The sequence below is a fragment of the Monodelphis domestica genome, chromosome 1, assembly GCF_027887165.1.
Source record: "Monodelphis domestica isolate mMonDom1 chromosome 1, mMonDom1.pri, whole genome shotgun sequence".
NCBI lineage: Eukaryota > Metazoa > Chordata > Mammalia > Didelphimorphia > Didelphidae > Monodelphis > Monodelphis domestica.
This window is the reverse complement of record NC_077227.1, coordinates 6,087,823-6,113,411: the sequence shown is the minus strand read 5'-3', so window position 1 is coordinate 6,113,411 and position 25,589 is coordinate 6,087,823. Positions and strand designations below refer to the sequence as shown.

The 25,589-nt window shown below is 44.3% G+C and overlaps 1 long non-coding RNA gene across 1 annotated transcript; it reads left to right on the top strand.

The window, feature by feature from the left end:
• Positions 1-6,037: 6,037 nt before the first annotated feature.
• Positions 6,038-20,017, top strand: LOC103093981 (uncharacterized). The gene is made up of 3 exons (XR_001626923.2): positions 6,038-7,773; positions 17,258-17,410; positions 19,769-20,017. It is a non-coding gene; the product is annotated as an uncharacterized LOC103093981 (long non-coding RNA).
• Positions 20,018-25,589: the final 5,572 nt, after the last annotated feature.

The following is a 25,589-nucleotide window of genomic DNA, read 5'->3' as shown; positions in this document are numbered from 1 at the left end:
CCTTCATACTCCAACAATTCCTTCTCTGGAGGTAAATAGCATTTTTGGCATAAGTCCTTCACAATCTTCTTGGATTATCACAGTATTGAGAAAGCTAAGTCTTTCCCAGTTGATCATCATATAATATTGCTGTTACTGTTTACAATGTTCTCCCAGTTCTGTTTACTTCATTCTGCATTAGTTCATTTAGGTCTTTCCATTTTTTATCGTTCTGAAATAATCATACTCTTAATTTCTTATAGCATAAATGTATCCAATCTCAATCATATTCCACAATTTGTTTAGTCATTCTTTAATTGATGAGTATTCCTTCAGTTTCTCATTCTTTGCCACCACCAAAGAGTTGCTACAAATATATTTTGTACAAATAGGTCTTTTCCCCCTTTTTTGGATCTCTTTGGGATATAGACCTAGTAGTGGTATTGCTGGATCAAACGATATACACAATTTTATAGCCCTTTGGATATAGTTCCAAATTGCACTCCAGAATGGTTGGATAAGTTAACAACTCCTTTGACCATTTATTAGTGTCCCAATTTTGCCACATCCTCTACAACATTAATCACTTTTCTTTACTGCCAAATTAGCCATTCTCAGAGATGTGAATTTATACTTCAGAGCTGTTTTAATTTCCTTAATCAATAATGATTTAGCATATTTTTTCATGTGATTATTGATAGCTTTGATTTCTTCATCTGAAAAATGTCTGATTATCCTTTGGCCATTTGTCAATTGGGGAGTGACTATATTTTTTTATTGTAAATTTGAGTCAGTTCTCTCTATATTTGAGAAATTCAGAAATTTGCTATAAATTTCCCTAGTTTATTGTTTCCCTTCTAATTTTGTTTACATTGTTTTATCTAAAGCTTTATAAAAATTCTCTATGTTAATAACTAGAGATATTGCAAAACCAAGGCTCTACTTCATATCCATCAAATTGGAAAAGTTGAGAGAAAAGGAAAATTAAAAAGCCAGGAGAGCTGTGAGGAAACAGGTGCAATAATACATTTTTGGTAGAATCATGAACTGGTCTAGCCATTTTGGAAAGCAGTTGGGAATTATATCCAAAAATTATATCTATATCTCTATATATATATGTATATATATTATATTCCCTTTGACACAGCAATACAAATATCAGGCCCAAATCCCACCAATATCAAAGAAAGAATCATGATGAAACACACCTCCACTTTCTAAAAGCAGTGAAAGACTAAAAATGCAGGTTGAGAGACTTCTTCATTTTAGGTATGGTCAGTATAGTGATTTAGTCTTTTTGACTTTACATTTGAAATAAGGATTTTGCTTTTCTTTCTTTTTCAATGAGGTGAAGAGGAAATAAGGGGAAGAAGAAAACTGATTTTCGTTCATTGAAAAATTAAAATTAAATAACATTTTAGAGCACTAAAATAATCTACTTGAAAGGTCATATGGAGCTCACTTGATGACTTGTAGGGTGGAGGAGCCCACCATATGCTTTCTATTTTGTTTGCTGCTAGCAAACTCTATATTACATTCTGTTATATTATGTTATGCTATGTTATATTGTAAATTACATTGTATTAATTCTATTATGTGTTATGTTATGTTATGTCATGTTATGATGTTGACATTTGTGTCACTACCTTTATGTCTGAGAGATCAGGAGATTTTCATAGTTACAGGTCTCTAGAAGTAGAGGTTGAAGCACCTTTGGAGTCTAGTGAGTCCACTCAATTTTATAGGTGAAGAATTTGGGGCTCGGAAAGGGGCATGATTTGCTCCGAGCTATACAGGAAAAATTGATAGATGCAAATTTTGAACTCAGATCCTCTGACTAGAGGTGCAGGGAAATTGGTCTTTTGCTGGAGACTTTCAGTATTGTCTGGCTGCCAGCACTGGAAAAAGTGCTCTGCACAAAACTGGGATTTCATAAATGTTAGTTGGACAAGTGAATAAATTCTTTCTTATAAAATTCTTTAAATAAATAAATAAAATTCTTAAAAAAATAAAATTCTTTCTTATAAAAGTCTCTCTACTTTTATTTTATTTATTTTATTATTATATTATTTTATTTCCCTCTCTATTCCCACCCATCTTCTGAGGGGAGGAAAATGCGCAATGTGACCTCCATGTTCCCACAGTCTCTGGTTATTGGGCCAAATGGTCACATATATAGGCTTAGAAAATAACCTCGAGGCCAAGGAAGTAAGTAAGTAAGCTTACATGGCTAAGGACAACAGATAAGGAGAGCCATGCTTGACATTGTGTGCTTTTTGAACATCTTGAATTCATGCACTTCTTCACACATACAGTCAGTTTCTGGAATATTCCTATGGCCAAAGGAGCATGTTGGCCTTTTGAAAGGCCCCCCAGTCAGTTGAAAAAGTTGGAGTGTTGAACTTTCTATTGTTTCACAGTATTTCCATTTGCCTCTTGATGTAGCTGTAATGGTAATCATGGCCCAACTGGGAGTGTTTGGCATGAAAGCATTGGCTGCACTGTGCCAAGAGTTGAAATATGTTGGGGTTTCGCCCCCCTCTGCATAACCCCAGGCATCTAGATATTTCAAGACAACTGTATGAATCTTCCAATCTGTACCCCAAAGTTAGGTGCCACCCATGTACCTTAGCTCCCAGGCCTAGAGGTGCAATTCCATTGGACGACCCAGGCTAGAGAGGGTTGGCCTGACCATTACCCCATCCTGTCTTTATGGCATCCGCAATGTAATCTTATATTAGCTTTCTGTGCTTTCATAGAACCAAAATGCATGTTTGTTATCCTTGGCCCATGGCTGTTCAAGTAGAGTGCATTCATTAAATACTTACCCTCTCTCAAAGCCCTGTGAGAAGCACTGAGAATACAAATAGAAGTGAGGGATATTTCAGGATGATGATCAGGCCACATGGGTGGTAGAGGATGTTTGAGGGGAACGAAGCCCCAGGAGCTGAAGGAAGTTTCAGGACAAGCCAACAGCTGTTATATTTGTTTAGGCTTTTCTCAGTCATGCCCTACTCTGTGGTCTCTTTGGGGAAGATACTGGGGGGGGGGGCTGGAGTCTGTTATTTCCTTGTCCAGCTCATTTTTACAGATGAGGAAACTGAGGCAAACCGTATTAAATGATTTACTGAGAGTCGCCTGGTTAGAACTCTAGAAGATGAGTTTTCCTGACTGCAGACCCTATACTATACACTGTGACACCTGGCTGCCCCAGGTCAGTAGCACAGATTTGGCTTTGAAGTCCAAGACATCAGTCATGGGTCAGGGTTGGCCCATAGAGTTCATGTACTGAAGGTACATGCAGAGTAACTGGCAGAGTGGGGTCTGAAGCCAGGATGTCATTGCCCTTCAGGATTCACCCTGATGCCTCTCTCCAAGGTACCTCTTCTCAATCGCTTTTGTTTCAGTGTTTCTATATGTCCTTGTGCTATCAGCAAGGGAAAGATTGTCACTCCAAGGCTCCTCAGCTATGATGATGCTTTCTCCAAATTCTTCATAGTGGATCCATCCAAATGAATAGAGATCATACATTGATTTTTTCTATGTTAATTGGGAAAGGGTAGACGTAGTCAAAGATTATGTGGTATGCTTTTTAATAAGGCAACCAAATGAAAAATAAACCCCAAATACCAATTTCACTACAATGAGAGTCAGAATGTGTAGTGGAGAAGACACTAGACTTGGAGTTGGATGACTTGAGTTCATAAACTCCCTGATCCAATGACTAGTTATGTTGTCTTGAGCAAGACGCTTGACCTTTTGGAGCACAAGGCTCATTATCTACATAACAGAAATGACAACACTTGTATTACCTGCTGCCCAGAATTATGACCAGGGGAGCGTTTCACAAACTTTAAGGTGTTTCAGTAACCTGACTCATGGATATTCCAATCTCAGCTTTTAATATTGAAAGAGCTGTCTGAGTTCAATGAGGGAGGCCAAAGCTCCCACTTTGGGATTCATAGATAAATTTAGATATAACTTCTCCAATGAGAGGATCCTTTGGTTTCTCTCTTTCTCTTCTCTTCTCTTCTCTTCTCTTCTCTTCTCTTCTCTTCTCTTCTCTTCTCTTCTCTTCTCTTCTCTTCTCTTCTCTTCTCTTCTCTCTCTTCTCTTCTCTTCTCCTCTTCTTTCTCTTCTCTTCTCTTCTCTTCTCTTCTCTTCTCTTCTCTTCTCTTCTCTTCTCTTCTCTTCTCTTCTCTTCTCTTCTCTTCTCTTCTCTTCTCTTCTCTTCTCCTCTCCTCTTCTTTCTCTTTTCTTCCTCTCTTCTCTTCTCTTCTCTTCTCTTCTCTTCTCTTCTCTTCTCTTCTCTTCTCTTCTCTTCTCTTCTCTTCTCTTCTCTTCTCTTCTCTTCTCTTCTCTTCTCTTCTCTTCTCTTCTCTTCTCTTCTCTTCTCTTCTTCTCTTCTCTCCTCTCTCTCTGCCCAAAACATATTTATAGTAGGGGGTTTTAACTGCATAAGATATAAAACACATAGGAGCATAAGAAAAAACAATTATCTTGAAATGTAGTTGTTGTTTTTTTTAATATAGGGACTCTAGTTAAGAAACCCTTGCTTAAATATATAGATGTTAGACAGATAGAATATATATATATTTAATGAAACTGTTCACTTCACTGATGTAAAGATCTCTCAAGGAAGAATGCAAATCATCACCTAATTACTAAATTATGGATCTAGAAAGTTGTTTAGGGCTCTGAGAGGGCAAATGCCTTATTTAATGTCACAAAGTACCTACATGTTTAAGCAGCATTTGAACCCATTATACCATATCACCTTTCGAGGGAGATGGATGAATTAGTAAAATCAAGTATTTTCTTCTTCTTTTCCTCCTTCTCTCCATTTTTCTTTTCCATTCTTTCTCTCTCTCCCTTCTCTTCCTTTCCCTTCCCTCCCTTCTTCCTTTTCCTCCTTCCTTCCTTCCTTCCTTCCTTCCTTCCTTCCTTCCTTCCTTCCTTCCTTCCTTCCTTCCTTCCTTCCTTCCTTCCTTCCTTCCTTCCTTCCTTCCTCCATGCAGTCCAAGCTCCTCTTGGCCGAAACCATTCAAATACTGTCTTGCCTGTTTAGGTCCCTGCAATGGCAGGACTCTAATATGTCCACGTTGGCTTAGTTGAAGGAGGTCAGGGCTATTTATAGTCCAAACCATTAGGCTGACTTTTCTTTCAGGACCTGCTGTAAAACAATCAGAAGTCTCCTCTGAAGTGGCCTCCCCCTACAGCATCATGGTATGGGGACACAGATTTCTTTCTGCACAAGCCCCAGGACCAAGGCAGGGAAGGGGTTGCCAAGCGCACTGAGCTCTTCCTGGCAAAGGCAGGATATTCTGGGTTGCTCTGATGGACCAGTCAGGGGTGGGCCTTTGGGGCTGCCTCTCTTCAGTGACACTGACTAAACTGAGGGCTTCTTGTCCCGTGGGTCATGCAGAACTCGCCCTCCTGCTCCTTTTTGGTGCATCGTTTTAGGACTAACAAATGAGTAGCTGCTTTCTAACAGGACTTTGGTGTTTCTTTGTCCATGCAGGGTACAAGGAGAGGCACTGCAGGGTTAGGAAGGACAGCTGGCCCATGTGCAGGAAGACTAGTTCAAGTGCGGGGTGACCCTGAGCAAGTCATTTACCCTTTAGTGCCCCAAACCTCCTCTGGGTCTTTGCCACTGGAATGAAGGGCTGGATGGGCTCAGAACCAAGGAGCAAAGGAGGAGCAGGCTTGAATTGAGGGTTTGACAAGCTTCAAAGGCCCCCCACTGGAGATTCTGACTTTCACCAGGCCCAGGTTCTTGGTGGCTGGTAGGAGGGAAGCGGCGCATGTCGCTGGTCGACAGTGGCTGGATGTCTTCAGGAAAGAAAAGGAAGCCGGAGGACAGCCCGAGCAGTTTGTCTGCTTGGCTTCATTGGCTTACTGTGTCCTTTAATGTTGTCCCCTTCCGTGTGAGGTTGTCACCACTCTCCATACTGTGTTGCAGAATAGCGGGGCGGGGGCGCCCCCAGCGCCCCCCCCCCCCCCAGCTCTGGGCTTCCCAAGGCTCGGGTTCTTTGCGCTTCCCTTGGCGGAGTGATCCTGCCGGGCCTTTCCCTTGTCAGTGAGAAGTCTGGACCGTTTTCCCCGTGCTCTGGGATCTGGGTCCCAGGGGGAGAGTGATTCGCTTTGGGCCTGGGAAGGAATTGCCTCCAAATGCTTCCCGTATGAGTGTTGCTCCAGCAGAGCCAGGCCAGGGCCGTGCCAGGGGCAGCCATGCCCGCTCGTTAGAGAAATAATGGCCAGGTCTTCGTTTCAATGGGATTCTTGCCTTTTTTGGGCCCAGAATTCGAAGGGAAAGGGGGATTCCCCGGGCCAGGGCAGACGGGGAAGAATCGGGTCTGGGAGAGGCCGGAGGAAGGTGTGGGACTGGCCAGCCGTCTCCCCCAGCCTCCATCCTGTAGTAGGGCCGGACCAGCCGAGGCTTGAGGCCCTGAACTGCCGAGGGGACTCCATGAAGAACATCCACCCCCACATTTCCGGGACGGCCTTTCCGATGTGACTCTATTAGGCCTTGGCTGGGCTCCCTTTCGTGGCTGCCTGCGGATGCACAATTAACGTGTTCTCTGGTGAGGGGAGAGAAAAGGCGGCACCTGAGGAGGACGAGTGTCAGATTCTAATCACCGTCCGCAGCTGCTGTCTGCAATCACCTCTGGCCGACACGGGGGATGCTGGGAGCTACCAGGCCTCGCCACAGCCCACCTCATTAGACGTGACCTTCCCAGCTGGGGATTTCATTTGTGCTTCTTAATGGGCCCGCAGACTGCAAATCGCACACCTTATGCAGACGGGCTCCTTTGTATCTGCGACAAAAGAGAGCCGCCAGTTGGGCACACCGTGAGAGCCCACCGGAAGGGACAGACTTTCTCAGCCGCTGACCGCGGAGGGCAGAGCCTTGTCCGAGATAAATGGCTCTCCGGGCTTTGAAGCCCTCCAGTGTGTGCCCCCGCCCACAACGCGGCCGCCATGACAGGCCCTCAGTGCTCTGGCAGAGGGAGGAGGACCGTCCGCCTATGGCCGCCTTCAGACAGAGCTTTCTGGTTTCCAGCAAACGCAGCCCCCCCCCCTCCCCCCAAAGGCCTGGATTCCTTCCTGTTGGACTGTTGGCCACCGAGAAGAGCCTTGGTCCAAGCGAGGCCAGAGTCTGCGCCAGCGGAGACGCGAAAATGGTGAGGAGGGCGAGGGGGGCGCGCGGAAAGAATAAATATGGCTGCTTCCTTCCCCCTTTCCATTTGTGTTTGTAATAAACTCACTCTCATACAATTAGCCTCAATTGTTTTGCTATCTTCAGAGGCAATAATCTGGGCAGCCTGGGGATTCGGGGAGTAATCCGTCTACCTGTGTTCATTTACCCAAATCACTATGGTTACAGGCAGGGCCAAGTGTTGGCTGGGAGGATCCTGGGAGCCCCTTTCCCGCTCCTAATGACCTTTCTGCTCCTCCAATAACATCCCCCAGCCGGGGAGGCCGCCCGGCCCATTAAAGCCAATTGCCTCTCCAGTTACTGAGGGACCTGGGCTTTTCCTCATTTATTTTCTCCGTCTGATGTAACTCACATGCCACTTTCTTGTCTTTAAAGAAGGGGAAAAACTGGGGATTATTGATTTGCTTCTGAACAGAAGACCAACCTAAAAGCCCCAATGAATTGTCACTCATTATTGAAATTACTGAGCACTAATTAAACTGGCAGCCCAAGTCCCAGCAGGCCACACTCATCTGAAGCTGAAATCCAGACACTTGGACAGTGGAAGAGAGGCAGCGTTAGCAACCATCGGGCCGGTAATAAGCTTTGCATTAATTTTTTGTTTCTTAAAGGCATACCGCCAGGGTTGGCAGAGCCCAGGCAGCGCTGCCGGCAAGGAGGCGAGGGGACTTCAGGCGGGGATGGGCTTGGGAGAGCCCATCCAGCCCAGGCTCCCCAAGAAAAGGGAGCCCCTCATCCCCTGCCACCTGCCACAAGGATCCCAGCGTCAGGGTCCCTCTGCCTAGGCTGGTGTAGGGCTGCCTTACAGGGCTAGAAAATCCCAGTGAAGGAGAGGATTGGAAACTGAGGCCCGATATGGCCTTGGGAGTGGCTTGTAGGGCACTAGACAAGGATAAAGATCCTTCTGGATGTGTAGAGCCAAGTGGAGAAAAATGCCTCTTTGGCCTATTTTCTCAGAATGCACAAACTCACTATTAATTATGCATAGCCACGCGTAATCAAGCTTCTTTTGCTGGGTTGACTGTAACCCCTCATTTGCTCCATTTCAGGGGGTATGGGGTGTCGGGTTCAAAGGGGGAGGGGAGTGACCCAGCCCGTCCATCCAGGGATGCCACTGAAGGGCCAGAAAAGAGAAGAGGGATCCCAGCCGAGACCCCCACCGATCTAACAAAGCCATCTGTGGCCGAAGGGTGGGGAGAGCTGCTCGCCGCAACTGGGCTGCTTCAGAAAGCCGTTTGCTGCTCAGGCAGCTGCCTTTTATTTTTATTTTCCTCAAATGTTGGGGGGGGAAATGAACTGGCAAGCCATGGAGGGGTGCCTCTGTGGGTCTGCAGGGAAATAGGACCAAAACCAATATTATTAGCAATTAGTACAAAACCAGCAACAACGACAGCAAACAACTTCCATTCTGGCTGCCCTTGGAGGCATACGAACCCCTTCTTCCATGGCGGATATGACAGCGTCCATTTTACGGACATGGAAGACCAGAGGAGGGACTTGCGGGGTCACATTGCTAATAAGTGTCCGGGCTGCGATTTAGCCTTCGGGGTCCATGTTGGGGGCTCAGAGGGTTCCATGGAGGGAGTGGCAGTGAGCAAGAAGAGCATGGGGAGACCAGAGAGCTTCAGCAATGTGTTCTTGCTTTGGCATCTCTGTTTAGGCTGGAGGGCCCAATCTCAGCTAACACATGTTCCTTGCTCCCAATAAAATCATAATTGCAGCTTTAATGAGTAAATTTGTTAATTATTGCCCCTTACTTTTGGCATTAGATAGGCTCCATCTTTCATTCTTATGTGTATTGTTGAAGATTTATTTGGGAAAAGAAACTGCTCTGCCCCCACGGGTCCGAGGCCATCGGCTGAGTCCCAAGCCTGCACGTTTGTGTCTAACCAGTCTCCGGAATGTCCGGCCCACATACACCCACCCACCCGGTGGACATAGCTTCCTGGACATCCTGGGGCATCTCAAATTCAGCACGTCCAAAATGGAGCCCTGAGCCTTCTGCACAGACCTTCCTGGCTCCCAAATCCCCTTCTTTGAGGAGAGGAACAACGTCCTCAAAGGCGTCCAGGTCTCTGTAGTCTCGAGTCGTCCTCAGTTCTCACCTCTTCCTCATGTTCCGCCTCCAACATGACGTTATGGCTGGGATATTCCACTCCTCCAGCCTCCCTGGTACCTGGTGCCTTTTCTTCCATTGCGAAGCCCTATTTTTCCCTCCCTCCTTCCTACCCTCACACGCATTGGCGACGCCATCTGAAATCCAGAGCTTTCCTGAAAACAGGGCTCAGCGGCTTCCCAGAGGCCTCTCGGGCTCTGCTTCCCCTGGTAACCAGGGCCACAGCCTTCTTGACATCCTTTGGTGTTCTTTTCAAAAACATAGCTTGCTTAGGCTAGGCTGTGTCTGCCCCTTTCCCCAAAGGAAGCAAGCTACTTGAGGGTAGGAATGGAGGGCAGCTTTATTTTTTGTTTGTTTGTTTTGTATGCCCAGCGCCTGGCATCTGGGATGCGTTCCTCATTCAAGCAGTCAATCCATAACCACCTACCACCCCGGCATTGAGTGCTGGGGATGCAAGAGACACAAACAGACAGCCCCTTCCCCAAGAAGCTCACAACCCAAAGCGGGAGACAACATACAAACAAGTAGCAAGCTACATATGGGCTAAGTTGTTGTTGTTCAGTCATTCAGTCATGTCCAACTCTGTGTGACTCTATGGACCATAACACACCAATATTGTGCAGTGAGTGGGTTTTCTTGGCAAAGATAGGAGTGCTTTGTCATTTTCTCCAGTGCTGTGTGACCCTGGGCAAGTCACTTAAGTTCTGTTTTAATCAATGCACTGGAGGCCAGATTTGAACCCAGGTCTTCCCGACCCCCGGCCCAGCACTATACCCTAAGCCACGTAGCTGCCTCTATGAAATAAATAGGAGATAAATGATAAAAGAAGGCGCTAGAATTAAAAGGGGACATAGGAAAGAGTTCCTGAAAAAATCAAATTTTATTTGGGAATTAAAAGAAGCCTGAAAAATCATTAGGTGGAGCTGAGATGGGAGAGCATGCAGGCATGGAGGACAGCTTGAGAAAATGCGCAGAGCCAAAAGATGGAGAGGCTTGTTCATGCAACTGTAAGAAGTGAAGTGCCATTTGATTGAAGTGTAAGACTAGAAAGGGAGGAGATTAAGGATTTGGAATGCAAGATGGATCATTTTGTATTTAATTTTGGAGGAATAGGGAGCCACTGGAGTTTACTGAGTAAGGGAGTTACATGGTTGGAACTGCACATTAGGAAAAATCACTTAGTGACTAAATGGAAGTTGGATTGGAGCAGGGAAAGATTTGAAACAGGCAGATTCCCAGCAGCTATTGCAACAGCCCATGGGTGAGATGATGAGGGTTTGCACCCAAATGGGGGTGGTGTCAGAGGAGAGAAGGGGGCATCTTAGGGAGATGTTGCAGAGGTCAAGTGGACAAGATTGCTCATAGAATTGGATTGAATTAGACTGAATACATGTTGAGTCCCGCTGACTGGATATACATTCTCTGAGGGTAGAAACTGGCTTGTGTTTGCCTTTATATCCCAAGATCCTAGAACTGGGGTCAGCCGCTATGGTCTCTGGGTCCAAACCAGCCTGCATGTGGCTCACCAGCTAAGAATGGAAGAGCAAAACAAGAACTTAGGTGTGATGAGCAAGAGAAGAAAAGATGATTTGGGGAAATAAGGAGCAGCTAGAACAGGGAAGAGAGAATTGGGAATGGGTGATTAGAAATAGAGAGGAGGGAGAAGAAGAAGGAAGGCAATGCCATGGCCCTGATGTGTTGCTACAACACATGTTGACAACAACAATGAGAGCCAGGGAAGACTAGCAGGGAAAAAATGGGAAGATGGAAGATGTGCTCAGGCAGTGATCACTGAAGGAAACGTTTGCAGTCTCTGCTAAACTTTTTGATCCCTAATGCTGCCTGTCATATGTGTTTTACATTAGACCTGAAGGAAGAACGTGTTCTATGAAATCAGGAACACCTGGGTTCAAATTCTCCCTCAGATTCCTATTAGTTCTGTGGCTCATGGCAAATTAATAGCTCATCTCCCTCTACCTCAGTTTCTTCATTTGGAAAGTGGCTGAGGTTGGACATGAGCAGTGTCTGGGGCATTTGAGATCTAGATGTGGAGGACTTGGAGAAGGAAAGTTGGGATTTATACCTACTGATGTTCTTGGGCTATCTGCCTAAGAAATACACTTCAGGAGTGACTATACTAATGATCTCAAACTTGTTATGTACACTTCATTCACTTCCTCCCCAACCAGACCCTGTTCCTAACTTTCTGTCCTATAGAAACCATCACCACTGACACCCTGAATTGCAGCCCTCATGACATCCTCGACATCGTCAACATCCTCCCATCTCCTCTCCACCTCGATCCTCATGTGTGATGTGTGGTCCAAGCTTGTCAGTTCTACTTTGCCCTTCTCCCCCATTCGTTCTTGGTCCTACATTCATGTGGCTATCACTTTAGCTCAGGGTCTCATCACGTCTCTACCACTGAGGCTGGCAGCCTCCTTCCTGCTTTCCTAGAGTCCTGACTCCACTCTCTCCCAGCCATTCTCCACACAGCTTCTAAATTGACACCCATGAATCAAGCCGAAGTTTCACTGAAGAAGGTGCAGTTGGTCCTTCTCGGCTCCAGGACAAAACAAAACATTTTTATTTGGCATTTAAGGCCCTTTGTAGCCTGGATCTAAGCTCCCTTTCCATGCTAAGTGTACATTATCCATCGGTCCATCCAGTAATAACGAGCATATTAGATAGAGGGTTAAGAGCCGATTCCAATCTGTTCTATAAACCTTAATCTTGCAATTATCTGGGACTTGAAAGTGTGAGGGAGTTGACTTGCTGAGGTCACACGGCCAATGGATGGCAAATTCTAACACAGGTCTTCCTGACTCCACGTCCAGCACTCTGTCAGCTACACTAGCAGCCTCAAGTTGGTCCCTTTGCTACTCCCTACAACCCAGACAACATTCCATCTCTTATATCCATGCCTGTGAAGAAGCCATTCCTGACTCTAAGGCCATGTTCTATCCTCATCTAACTTTTGTAGATTTGGGGGGTTCTTTCAAGGTTCAGCTCAAGTGCTTCTTCCTAAGGGAGACCTATTTGGATTCACCAATCCTCCAGTGCCCTTTTCAAGTCTTGAATGTATTTTGCATTTACTCTGCATATATTTTAGTGCCTTATCTTTGTCTATATTATCCCTACCCACAAACCACACTGGGTATAAAGTCTTTCAGGGAACTGAGCTGCCTCTCTCAGTCTTGGCCTTAGTCAAGGAACTTGTTTCTGATGGTCTTCTATACATACATCCCCAACTTCCTTTGAATACAAAGTCAGGACTCCCAGTGCCTGTCACCTCCTCTCTGGGCTCACCAAACTCACAGAACTGGCAGAAAGAGACCTCAGGGGCCATCTTGTCCAACCCGAAGTTCTACAAATATCCAGTCTATAACCATCCTGAAACATGATGCTTTTGAGATGCTTCTCCCATAAAAACCATCATTTCTAGAGTGTAATCTCCTCAAGGGCAGGGATAATCCCATTCTTTACCTTTGTTTCTGAAGGACCCAGTATAGAGACCAAAGGAGAGACTTAGTTCATGTCACTTGATTTCTCCTCAATGCTTTGGTCAGTTGTGTGTGGGATAAAGAGACCTGGGAAATAATTAATCATGAGTCATAGTAGTAGCAGTAATAGTGGTGGTGGTAATGGTAATAGCATTTTTATAGTGTCATAAGATTTGTAAAGTACTTTATAAATATTATCTCATTGTTATTCTCCTAAAAATAAGTGCTATTTATTATTGGGTAGCTTGGTGGTACAGTGGATAGAACAATGGGCTTAGAATCAGGAAGAGTCATCTCCTTGAGTTCAAGTCTGACCTCAGGAATTTACTGGCTTTGTAACCCTGGGCAGGTCACTTAAAACTGATTGCTTCAGTTTCCTCATCTGTAAAATAAGCTGAAGAAGGAAATGGCAAACCATTATAGTGTCTTTGCCAAAAAAAAAAAACTCCCACCAAACCCAAATGGCTTTATGAAGAGCCAGACACAATTAAATCGATTTAACTTCTCATTTTGTTGTTCAATTGTGTCCAATTCTATGTGACCCCATGGACTTGTCTTCCTGTCTTCAGCTGTACTGCTCCATCCATTGTATCACCTAGCTGCCCATATATCATTGATGTTGGTCATGTTTGATTCTTTGTGACTCTTTTTGGGTTTTTCTTTTTCTTAGTTAATTAATTAAATTAATTTAGAATATTTTCCCATGGTTACATGATTCATGTTCTTTCCCTCCCCTTTCCCATCCCCTCCTGTACCGACATGCAATTCCACTGGGTTTTACATGTGTCATTGATCAAGACCTATTTCCATATTATTGATATTTGCACTGGGGTGATCATTTGGAGTCTACATCCCTAATCCTATGCTCATGGAACCATGTGGTCAAGCAGTTGTTTTTCTTCTTCACTTTGGCTCCCACAGTTCTTTCTCTGGATGTGGATAGTGTTCTTTCTCATAAGTCCCTCAGAATTGTCCTGGATCATTGCATTGCTGCTAGTAGAGAAGTCCATTACATTTGATTGTGCCACAGTGTATCCATCTCTGTGTACAACATTCTCCTGGTTCTGCTCCTTTCACTCTGAATCACTTCCTGGAGGTCTTTCCAGTTCACATGGAATCCCTCCAGTTCTTTATTCCTTTGAGCACAATAGGATTCTATCACCATCAGATACCACAGTTTGTTCAGCCATTCCCCAATGGTGAGCATCCCCTCATTTTCCAATTTTTTGTCACCACAAAGAATGGCGCTATGAATATTTTTGTACCTGTATTTTTCCTTATTATCTCTTTAGGATATAAATCCAGCAGTGGTATGGCTGGGTCAAAAGGAAGGCAGTCATTTAAAGCCCTTTGGGCATAGTTCCAAATAACTTTTGGGCTTTTCTTGACAAACTTACTAGAGGGATTTGCCATTTCTCCAGCTCATTTTACAGATGAGCAAACTGAGGCCAACAGGGTTAAGAGACTTGCTCAGGATTACATAGCTAGTAGAGTCTGAGGCTAGATTTGAACTTAGGAAGATAACTCTTCATGACTAGCATTCTATTATCCTCTGTGCCACCTAGTGCCCCATGTCCATTTTACAGATGAAACTGAAGCAGACAGAGGAAAAGTGAATCATCCATGTTCACCCAGAAAGTAACCGAAGCAGAATTCAAACTCAAATTTTCCTGACTTTAGGTTCAGTGCTCTATCCCACAGCACTACCTAACTACATGCCCTTATTTTACAGACAAGGAAAATGATGCCGTAAGTGGGGAAATGATTCCCTCAAGGTCTCACAGGTTTTAATAGTAATAGTAATGACAACAATAACAACCTACATTTATATAGTCTTTCAAGTTTTCCAGGAACTATCTGTAGCCTCATTTGAGACAATATCATGAAAGGAAGTGCTATCATGAACCTCACTTGATAGCTTTGGGTCAAGGAACCAAAGCAGCTTGTCCACTCTAGATTCCAGATCCAGCGATCTATCCACAAAGCCAGTAGAAATCAGACCCCAAAGCAGCCTGTCTGTCACCAATCTTTGGTTCTTTGCTGGGTTCCCCCCCCCCCTTCTAAACTTCCTTGAGGAGAAGTTGTTTATTTGCCTTTAAAATGGCAATCACAATAGATGGAATACCTTTTCCCCCAGGCTTGCTCTGAGGTCTCAAGGAGATCTGGTCTGATAGGTGTTCTGCAAACCCTCAAAGGCTATACAAATATTGTGATGATTATTGTCATTTCTGTGTGCATTCCTGGCCTGGCAGATATTCCACTAAGCTCTGATTTCATTGGAAAGGCTCCAAGAGAAGGCATCAGGAAGGGCTGCATCTGGGAGATGGGGCATTCGGGTCCCTAAATGCTCCTATACAATGTTGGGTCCCAATGCAGTATTCGGAAATGAGCTGAGGAGGTGCTTATTCAGGAGCTAAGCTTGTCCCAAGGCCAGGCTGATTGGTCAATGAGCCATTCTGGCCACCTCCTCTCTCATCTGATTTGTAGCAGAGAGAAAATAGAGCCAGAGAGACATTTTAGGAATATATTGTACAAATTAAGATAAAACATCATTCTGGCTGCTGCCCAGAGAAGGAGTATTATAGGTTGAGAGACGGAGAGAGAGAAAGAGACCAAGAGAGACAGAGAAAGACAGGGACAGACGGAAAGAGAGACAGAGCTAGAGGGAGAGGGAGAGGGAGAGAAAGGGAGAGAGATGGAGGCAAGGAAAGACAAAGACCTAGAGAGAATCAGGCAATGAGTTCAGTTCTTATCTGCAGTGCTGGATGCTGGGTGTGTGGAGGGGTGAACTTGGGTGGGTGGGGGCGATGCTCTTTCAGACACTCACAGAGGAAAGGAAAAGAGGATGAGGTCTCTGAGAGAAGCGAGGCATTTTGGTGAATCCTGGGGGTTGGCTTCCCTCCATCCTACGCTTATGTTCCTGCAGAATTAGAACTGTTAGTCAGTAAACAGCTAGCCCTGGGCTTGTGAGGCTACTTCCCTCTGTCTCCATCACCTGTCTCTGCCCATGGCCGGTCTCAGTGACCCTCTCCAGAACCTCACCTGATGCCAACTTGACCTGGGAGTTTCCCTGGCCTCTCTGTTCTCAGAGCTCTGTGCCATCTCCCTTGCAAGGCATGGTGAAGGACAGTCTTCAAAGATAGCAAGGAGAAAAAGCAAAAGGCCCTTTCAAAAGAAGAGTCATCATTCCTTCTTTTAGAAAAGAGGGGGAATAAAAAGATTCTTATTGATCCTGAGGGACTTGGAGCTTATAAAAAGCCGAGCTGAACTTTTCCCAGGGCTCATTAGTGACTGGGGGGTGCCCAGATCCCACAGACAACAGTAGGAGACGAACAACCGGCTTGTGGGGGATTATGGGCTTCTCTTCTTTATCCTTGAATTGCAAAATAGAAGACACTTTCCAACACACTACTTGCTATTCCTCCTCCCCCACCCCCTTCCAGCCTGCCCAATGAACACACACCCGTTGGTTTCCAAAGACTAGAGGTCGGAGTAAGCAGACTTCCCTTTGGGTTCGCAGCTGGAAATCTGGGGGGACCAAGCCCCCGTGTTGGCCTTTCCCTTGGCTGTCTCCCATGGCCTTCTCAGAGGAACCCCTGAGACTGGCGAGGGCTCCCTGTGCTGAGGTCTGGGTCTGGCACCCTCACGTGGATGACAACAGGGGTGCTGCAGCCTTCCTCCTAGAGTCAGTCGCGCACTCCCAGCCAGAAGCAGCCCTCTTCTGCTCTCCAGATGTTCTCTCTTCATCAGCTTATTTGTTTGATGGAAATCAGGCCCCTGCCTTGGCCCTGTCTCCTCAGTGGCCCACGATGCAGTGCCTCATCATACCTAGGCTGGGTTCCTTGTGACAAGCAAAGAGGCTGGGATGATTGAAGTCCTTTCCCAGACTGGCAGCTCTTTGTCAGTCCCCCTCAATCTGACAAGCATTCATTAAGCAGCGACCCCAGGCCAGACACTGTTCTAGGTGCAGCACAGCCCCGGCCATGAGGGCTTGCTCGGGACTTTCGCCCCTGAGCCAGTGGATCAGAGCAAGGGCACAGAATCTCTGAGAAAGCCAACAGAATCAGACTCACCACTGGAGTAGCATTCAAAGCCTTCCAGCCCGACCCACTGCTTTTATACAGAGGGCAGCTGAGGCTCAGAGAAAGCAGGGCATCCTAGCTGTAGAGCCTCTCCCTTCCAGGGCTGGGCTGTGCTGAGGATCAAACCACTGAGGCAGGTAAAGCACTTAGCACAATGCCTGGGGGCCCAGAGGGGGCACTGCGGAAATCCTCGTCCCTTTCTGGGCCTTCCAGTGGGACCTCCTCATTTTCAGGGTGTTGGGGGACTGGAGGGCTTTATGGAAATTTCATATTTATTCATCTTAAGGCAAGTGTTTCCTTCAATAGAATTTAAGCTCCCTGCGGGCAGGAATGATTTCATTCCACTTTGTATCTCCAGGGGCTGCATTTCTCTGCTGGTCTGTCCTTTCACTGATGTTGGGGACTCGAAGTGAATGAAACCTCTCCACCAAGGACGCTGCTATTTCTAGCCTTAACGATTTGCCCCGAGCCCTAAGAAGTTGAGAGATTACTCAGTCAGAAGGAGTCTGAGGTCAGCAACTCTGGCCTTCCTATCTCTGACACTGATTCCCTCTACCCCCTGGCACAAAAAAGACATTTAATGATGAATGAACGAATGAATGGACTTACCCAAGTGTATGTAGCATTTAAATGACAGGGGTATCATTTGTTTATCCTCTAGCGCCTTTTCAAATTTAATTATAAAAATAGTCCCTTGGAAATGTCCCCTTTTAAAGTAAACACACATTAATGAGTCCTAGTTCCAAAATTCAGATCCATGTGACCACAAGGTCCCCTTGAGTACTCTCAGTCTATCCTGCTGGGAAATTCTCCTCCATTCATCATGAAAAATGGTTCTAGTTCATGGCCGACCTCTCCTTGTGGAAGGTCAGCTGCTTAGATTGGGGACCTTTGCCTAGGGTCAGCTGAGCAGATCCTTTTCCCTGTTCCGAAATGGCACCCTGGAGCGCTGCAACTTACTGGGGACACGGGGACCTGCCGTGGGGGCCTGGAATGACCCAAGACTCCATAGTTTAGTGGCAGCATCAGAAGCAAGATTCACACCATTTTGATGAGAGCCAGTGAAAGGGGAAGCAATAGACGGAGGGCTTCATCATCAGACCTCTACCTGAGATGGTCAGGAATATTCCAGCCTTCCCATCTGGTGCTGGGAGGAGCCAGGAAGAAAAGGGCATTTTTCTTTAAGTTGAACACTGATCTCTAGTCAACAGAGAAGCACAATTATATATATATATATATATATATATATATATATATATATATATATATATATATATATATATATATATATATATAGGCTTTGCCCTGATGGAGCCTCCAGTCTAATGAGTCACAGTGGTGCTGGGGACACATCTTTCATGGATCTAAATCACTGAGGAGAGACAGGATTGAGTGGAGGAGGAACAAAGGAGGGCCACAGATGGAACATGGCTAAAGATTGGACGAAGAAGCAATTATCTTTCCATAGCATCAGGCGTGCATGTCTTGGAGGGAGTCCGTCCACTGGTGAAAATCCCTTTATTAAGCACCTACTATGTGCTATATGGTGGGAAATGAAGAAAGTAAAAAAGATAGCCCATGGGCTCAAGGAGGTCACGCTCTGATGGGGGAGCCAACCTTCAAAGGTCTAGATATAGCCTCCTGACAGGATGAACTGGAGAGAATCAGCAGAGGCAAAACACTTGAATTAAGAGGAGGGTCAGAAAAGGCTTCCTGCTGAATGTGGAATTTTACCTGAAACTGGAAGGAAGCCAGTAGGCAGAGAGGGGAAGGGAAAGGAGCTATGGAGGACAGTCCCAGAAAATGACCAGAGTTGGGAGATGAGAGGAGGTGACAAAGCAAGGAGGCCAGTGACTCTGAACTACAGAGCCTGGGGCAGTGTAAGATAGAAGGACTGGAAAGGTAGGGGGGAGAAGGGCATGGAGGGCTTTGGATGCCCCAAAGAGGATTTTTCAACTTATCCTTAAAGTGATACTGGAGTTTTTTGAATGAGTGGAATGACATGATCAGGGTTGGCAGGGAGGAACAGAGGTCAACAATCATGTGATTTTAATACTCTAGCTGTGAGATGATGAAGGCCTAAGATGGTGGTGGCAGTGTCGGGAGAGAGAAGGGCGTCTATCTAAAGATTTGGCAACTGAATGGATCTGGGGAGAAGTGAGAAAGAATGAGGAGCGACTGGGATAATGTTGGTGCCCAGAAGAGTAAAAGGGGAGTTAGTAAGAGGAGAAGATTTTGTGGGGAAAGATAACCAACTCAGTCTTGGAGATGCTGAATTGCAGGCATCCATGGGGTTTCTAGTTGAAGATTTCTGACAGATGAGCAGCAGATAGTTGGGGGCTGGATAAGTTAATTTGGGAATGCTCAGTGTAGAGATGATAACTGAATCAGTGGGAGCTGATGACATCACCAAGTGACATAGTTTAGAGGGAGAAGAGAAGGCAGCCCAGGAGACAGCTCTAGGAGATGGATAGTCATGGTTAGCTAATATGGCCTGGATATAGATCAAGTAAAAGAGGCAGGGAAGGTAGGGAGAGAACCAGTGAACCACTTATCAAGTGCCTGCTTTGGGCTTCTTTCTGAAAAATAGTAAGAGAAGAGAGTGATAGCGTCAACGCCCTCAGAAGAGTCGGAAGGATGAGGTTTGAGAAAAAGCCAATAATAGATCAGATAATTAAGGGATCCTATTTGACTTGTTCCATGAAGAAAAGGAAGGATGTAAAAACATGGAAGTTGAGTGGAGGGGGGGTGGCTTGGAGGCTCTGAGGATGTGGAGGTGGGAAAGAGTAGAGATGGGAAGAGGGTTAGGAAGGGGTGAGATTATGAAGGGATTTTTAACAAATGTTACGTTCTTTTGTCTTTGTTTAAGAGTTACCTTTGGGAAAACAGCCCACTGGGAAAAGATGCTCTAGCTACACTTGGATGGCACACTCAATGGATTCTGAGAACTTGTCTGCTTTTCCAGCTGGTCACATGACTGAAGCTATTTGATCACCTGACACAATTTCTGAGCTGAAATGAAATGCAAATTGTAAAGCTTAGACCCTTTTCATATTTGTAAGAAAATGGGTCCAGAAACGGGAGGGGCTTGACCAAGGTCAAACAGCTAGCTAGAGGTAACACTTCTTTTCTCCTGTTGTTTTTGTCTCTTTCCTTTTCTGCTTTCCATTTCACACATCTCCTTCATTTAGTTTTCTGGCTATCCCCCATGCTTAGAACTCTCCGTCCTCCACTGTGCCCTTTCTGGCTTCTGTTAAGTCCCAACCAAATCCTTTTCTTCTTCAGGAAGTCTTCCTCAACTCCTCTTAATTCCAATGCCTTCCCTTGAGTAATTATTTCTATTCTTCCTGCATATAGCCTATTTTATGCATTAAATTTTATATATACATACTATATATATACATATATATTTATATATATATAAAATGTTTGCATGCTGTTTCTCCTGTTAGCCTATCTTTTGCCTCTGTTTGCATCTCTAATGCTTAGGACAGTAGCTGTTGCATAGTAGGCACTTAATATGTGTTTTGTTGACTGATTAAATTGGTTCAAGTGCTATAGTTGGTGACGATATGATGAGGGTTGGAATCCTAGCTCTGAAGCTGATTTTCTATGGTAATCTGGACAAGCCAACCTTTCTGAAACGTAGTTTTCTCATCTATAAAATGGAGATTATATGTTATCTCCAGCTCTCAGGGTTATTATAAAGATCAAATGAGATCCCGTCTGAACGTAAGTCCAGTCTTTGTCTGTGTATTGTCCGAGCTCTCGGGGATGGATGCTGCCCGTGGAAGACAGATTTTTGGCTCGTTATCCTTCACCCTCTCATTTTGTTTCAATATAGTTCAGACAAAGAGTTGGGTCAAGTTGCTGTCTTACTCTTATCCTTTTATGTTTACAAACCATTTCAGAATTCTACCTCATGGCAATGATACTGATTGTCCTTGACCAAATTTGGGAAGAGGAGTGAGTATTCCTTTAAACCTTTCTATGATTTTAAAACTGTATTTGCTTGTTTTATTCCCAGTTCCTCATCAATAGTAGGTGAATGTCTGCAGGTCAGTGTATTTATCTGTGAGTACCCATCTCATTGAAGCAGAAACCTCATGATTTCAAATAACTCATTGATGCCAAGTACTTAGTAGTGCTGGCCCTAAAATAATTATTAATAGCCATTCTGAGCCTCATTTTCCTCATCCGTAAATTGGGGCTGTGGTAGTCTAGATGACTTCCAAGGTCCCTTGTGGATCTAAAATGGTGATCCTGTGACTTTTCATAGATCAATCAAAATCAAATCAATTAAAGGGAGATCGACAGTATTTTCCATGTATTGACTCTCTGTGAGATTCCTGGGGAGAGAGAGACGTGGACATAAGGCATATTCTTTGGCCATCCTACATTTGGCGAGTGGCAGATAAGGACACTTTTTGTCTCCCGAGATGGCATTCTTTCTTTGACACTTCAACATTGTTTTAAAAAACACCCAAAGCTAAAGCAAGTCAGAAAAACACATCCTCTCCGTAATACAGCGGTTTAACCAGTTTCGGAGTATGGGGACGGGTGGGAGCAATATGGTTTTCCTGGACCTCTTCTCTCTGTGATATCGTTTGGCTTATGATCTAGCTGTAACCTTACTTATATGAGATCTTTCCTTCTTATCTGACAGAAAAATTGCTCCCACAAAAATATCCAGGTTATTGCAAAGGGTTAAGGCTGGCTTAGTTCTTTCTGGATGTAATCTAGGAAAAGTAGCCGAGACCCAAGCTACATTGAAGCCCAAGATCAAGCCAGCTTCTTACTGCGATTCTTCATTCTCTCTTTTTTTTTTTATTTTTACTGACTTAGTGAGAGTGTGGGAGGCCCCTTTATCCTCCCTGCTGCCCCTCAATGATTCTTTCCCACTCCTGTTTTGATCCCATTTGATGGAGCCAGAAGAGAAGAGAGAAATTGGCAATTCCCTGGATGGAGTGATGGGAAATTTGGAGGTGATTGGATGATTTATGGGGGCATCAATGTGTGCACCATTACTGTTAGGGCTACATCAGTACCTCCATTGAAAACCCTTATTTTCATATAACAGAGCCATAAAAAAATTACTCCAGATTGAAACTTGGCATGTTGGCTCAGAGTAGGACCATTTTAAAAAATTCAATAAAATAATAAATGTACTCTCTGCCCCAGACCGTTTTAGCTGTTCTTATGAAGAAAGAATGGAGAAGTCTCCTCTAGCACATCCATTTTCTTCTTTTCTAATGCTTAATCTGAGTTGTCCAATTAAATCTATTTTGATTTGGCTTACAAGCCAATGTAATGTCCTAATAAATGAGGGGTCATATGGAAGTGTAGGTCTTTTTTCTTGATTTTCAGAAAAGCCTTGCATATTATAAAGCTTGTTTATGGCTGAGAAATCAAATGCAATTTGAGTTTTAAAAGTTGGCTGTTCTAACTCCTCTTAAACTCCATTCATAATGAAATATGTAACACATTTCATAGATCTTAATACATGGAGCACATCATAATGGTATGACGGAACCGCTTGTTCCAAGCCCTTCTCAGCTGGGAAGATCAATGAGATGGAGGCATACTAATGCAGAATGCATATGTTCAAACTACCTTTAAAGCCATATTTATTCAACTGTCGGCACTGATGTGGAGGTTGGATTCACATTTATTAGTTACATTGTACCCTAAAAAATGCCATTGCAGTCTCTGAGGTACAATAACGTCTTCCCCAAATCCAGTTTACCGCTCACTCCTTCTTGTGGGGGCTAGAATGGGTGCAGTTTTGTGTTTCTGTTAGAGTCCAAGAGTCCTAACGCCAATATTCACTTTAACCACTTCCTTATCTGACCTGGTTTCTGCTGGATGGAGACTGTCCTTCTCTTTCTCCCTTTCCCTCTGTTCTTCTCTCCCTTCCTTTTGCCCCTTTTATTGCCTTTGTTTCCACCTTTCTTCTTCCTTCCTCCTCCTCTTCCTCCCTCCTTCCTCCTCTTTCTTCCTCCTTTTCCTTCATCTTTTTCCTTCTTCTCCAGGTCTTCTTGATGTCCTCTGAGTTCCTGACCTTTCTCAGCCACTTTTTTTTTTTAAAGATAAGGTTGTGGAACCCGTTTATCTTGGCAGCTTTGGCATTTTGCTTGGTGGGTAGACCTGTGTGTGTGTGTGTGTGTGTGTGTGTGTGTGTGTGTGTGTGTGTGGTGGGAATTGCCATAAGTCTGGGTCAGTTGGGCTGAGATGCTGTACCTATCAAGTAGAACCTGTGGATTGTACACTACTCAGTTCTCCACCTTTTCATTATCACAGAGAAATAGGTTGGATTTCATGTTCCTGCCCAGAATGCCAGAGCCTCATTGGTTCTTGTTGAGCTGAACTATAGTAGCATGAAAGTCTCCTGGGTTTCCTGCTTTTCTCACTCTCCACCCCTCCATCTCCCTCCACCTTCTCTCCCCAATCCCAACAATGACTGGAGTTTCCCCTGCAGGAACTTTCACATCTCCAGATCTCAGATCTTGGGTAACTGAAGACCGAGTTTCTTTATTCTCTCTCATAAGACTTCCTGTTTCCTTTTCTCTAAAGATTCCTGTTATTGACTTAAAATCAACAATTTTGAAATGTAAAGAAATACCGGGACCCAGGGAAGTATCTATATCTCCCTCTAGCGCAGAGCTTCTAGTGGAGTTTGGATTCTATTTTGAGTGAAACATCAAAATTCATGTTTGTTTCCTTCATTTGGAGATGGATTGTGGGTCCTTGCTCCTCTCCCTTCACCAGTTCCCCAAAGACTAGGGTGATGAATAGGAGGCAAATAGACCTTTGAGAGAGATGTAGCCAATAGCCCCCAACAAAGGAATTTAAGCTTCAACATGGACACCAGCCCATGGGTTGAATAACAGAAGTAAAGGAGAAGAAGCTAAAAAACAAACAAACAAAAACAAAAGACAGAAAAGTAAATGAAAGACTATCCCCAAATGAAGAGATGGGCAACTTTGGATTATCCTCCATAAACCTTAAACTCCAGAGAAGTACCTTTAATCTAATCTCACTTACTTTTTAAATGAACAAATATTTATTTTCTCTTCCATTTCTTCTATATGGGACGGGGCAGGGCAAAATATGTTGTGTATGAATAATCAGATAAAATAAGTGCCTGGATTGGGCATTTCCACACACTCTCTCTCACTTTGCATTGCGTCTAGTGCCACTTTGCCAGCAGGTGAGTAGCATTCCTCATCATCAGTGTTTGGTGAGGGTTGATGACAATTCCTAGGTCTTTCAAAGTTGGTATTTGTCTTTACTATGCTGTTACAGAACTTTTTGTCCTGGATCTGCTCAATTCACTCTATATGACTTCACACATGTCTTCCCACAATTTTCTGCTACATTTCTTACATCATTTCTTATATAGCACAATGGCATTCATATGCCATAAATTTGTCCAGCACTTCTAAAATTGATGGACAACTCCTTACCAGTTGTGGTCGTTTTGTTTGGTTTTGTTTTTGCCATTAAAAAGCTGTTGTGAATATTATTATTCTTAATAATAAGAGCATTAATAATAGCTAGCTTTTATATAGCACTTCATGGGAGATGAATTCTTTTATTCTCCCCATTTTACAGATTAGGAAAATGAAGCAAACTTAGGTTAAATGACTTGTCCTAGGTCATACACCTAATAAATGTCCAAGGTTGATTTTGAACTCAGGTCTTCCTGACTTGAGGTCCAGAATTCTGTGAACTGTGCCTTCTAGCTGCCTCTCTGTATGGTCCAAGGTGAGATATGGCTGAATCAAAGAATTATGCTCATTTTGGTGGCTTTTGAGGGCTTTATAGAATGGATAAAGTAATCTACAACTTCACTAAGAAGGTGTTAATATGCCTGTTTTGCCTGGGCTTCACCACCAATTATTCTTTTGTCATTCTTTTTTGCTAATCTTGCCAGTCTGATGGGAGGGACATGAACCTTAGAACAGCTTTCATTTTCATTTCTTTAATAATGATTAGAAGCTTTATCAATATGGTTCCTGAAAGCTTGGATTTATTCACTGGAGGACAGTCCTTTGAACGGTTATTATTTAAGGAATGGCTCTTATTTTTGAATTCAAGTCAGTCCCCCAAATAGCTTAGAAATGACAATATAATTATAATATAATAACATGGAGGTTTATTTCTCATAATCACCAAATTAAGGAAGCTTCTGACATCCCGCAGAGTTTTGCCCCAGGAACCCTGTCTTCTGCCTCCATTAACCCTCCCATCCCCTAGGTGAGGGCTGGCTTCTCCTTTTCTATTTAAGCCTCATAACCTTCAGGGGAAATCAGGTGCTTAGGAGGAAATAGGCCACACCTCTTGTTCCCCAAGGGATGCTAATATCTGGGTGGTGATGTTGAGGGAAACTGGCTTCATTTCTTTGCACAAACACACACAATCCCATTAAAAGCCCGCATATGATGGACCAGTCCTGATTGGACAAAAGAAGGATGCTTTCCTTTGCCCTCCATTGTTATCTGAAAAATCAAAGTGTTAGTGGGGGGCCCAAATAAGGCCAGAAATCCAGGATGAGAGAGCAAATTTGCATCGTGGCTTTCATTCTTCTCTTCTCAGTAACTGAAGCAAGAAGGAACCAGAGAAATTCAAGCCAAATGGGTTAGCGATTGAGGGTCCTGCGCCAGAAATCTGGAGCTCCCATCCCGTGT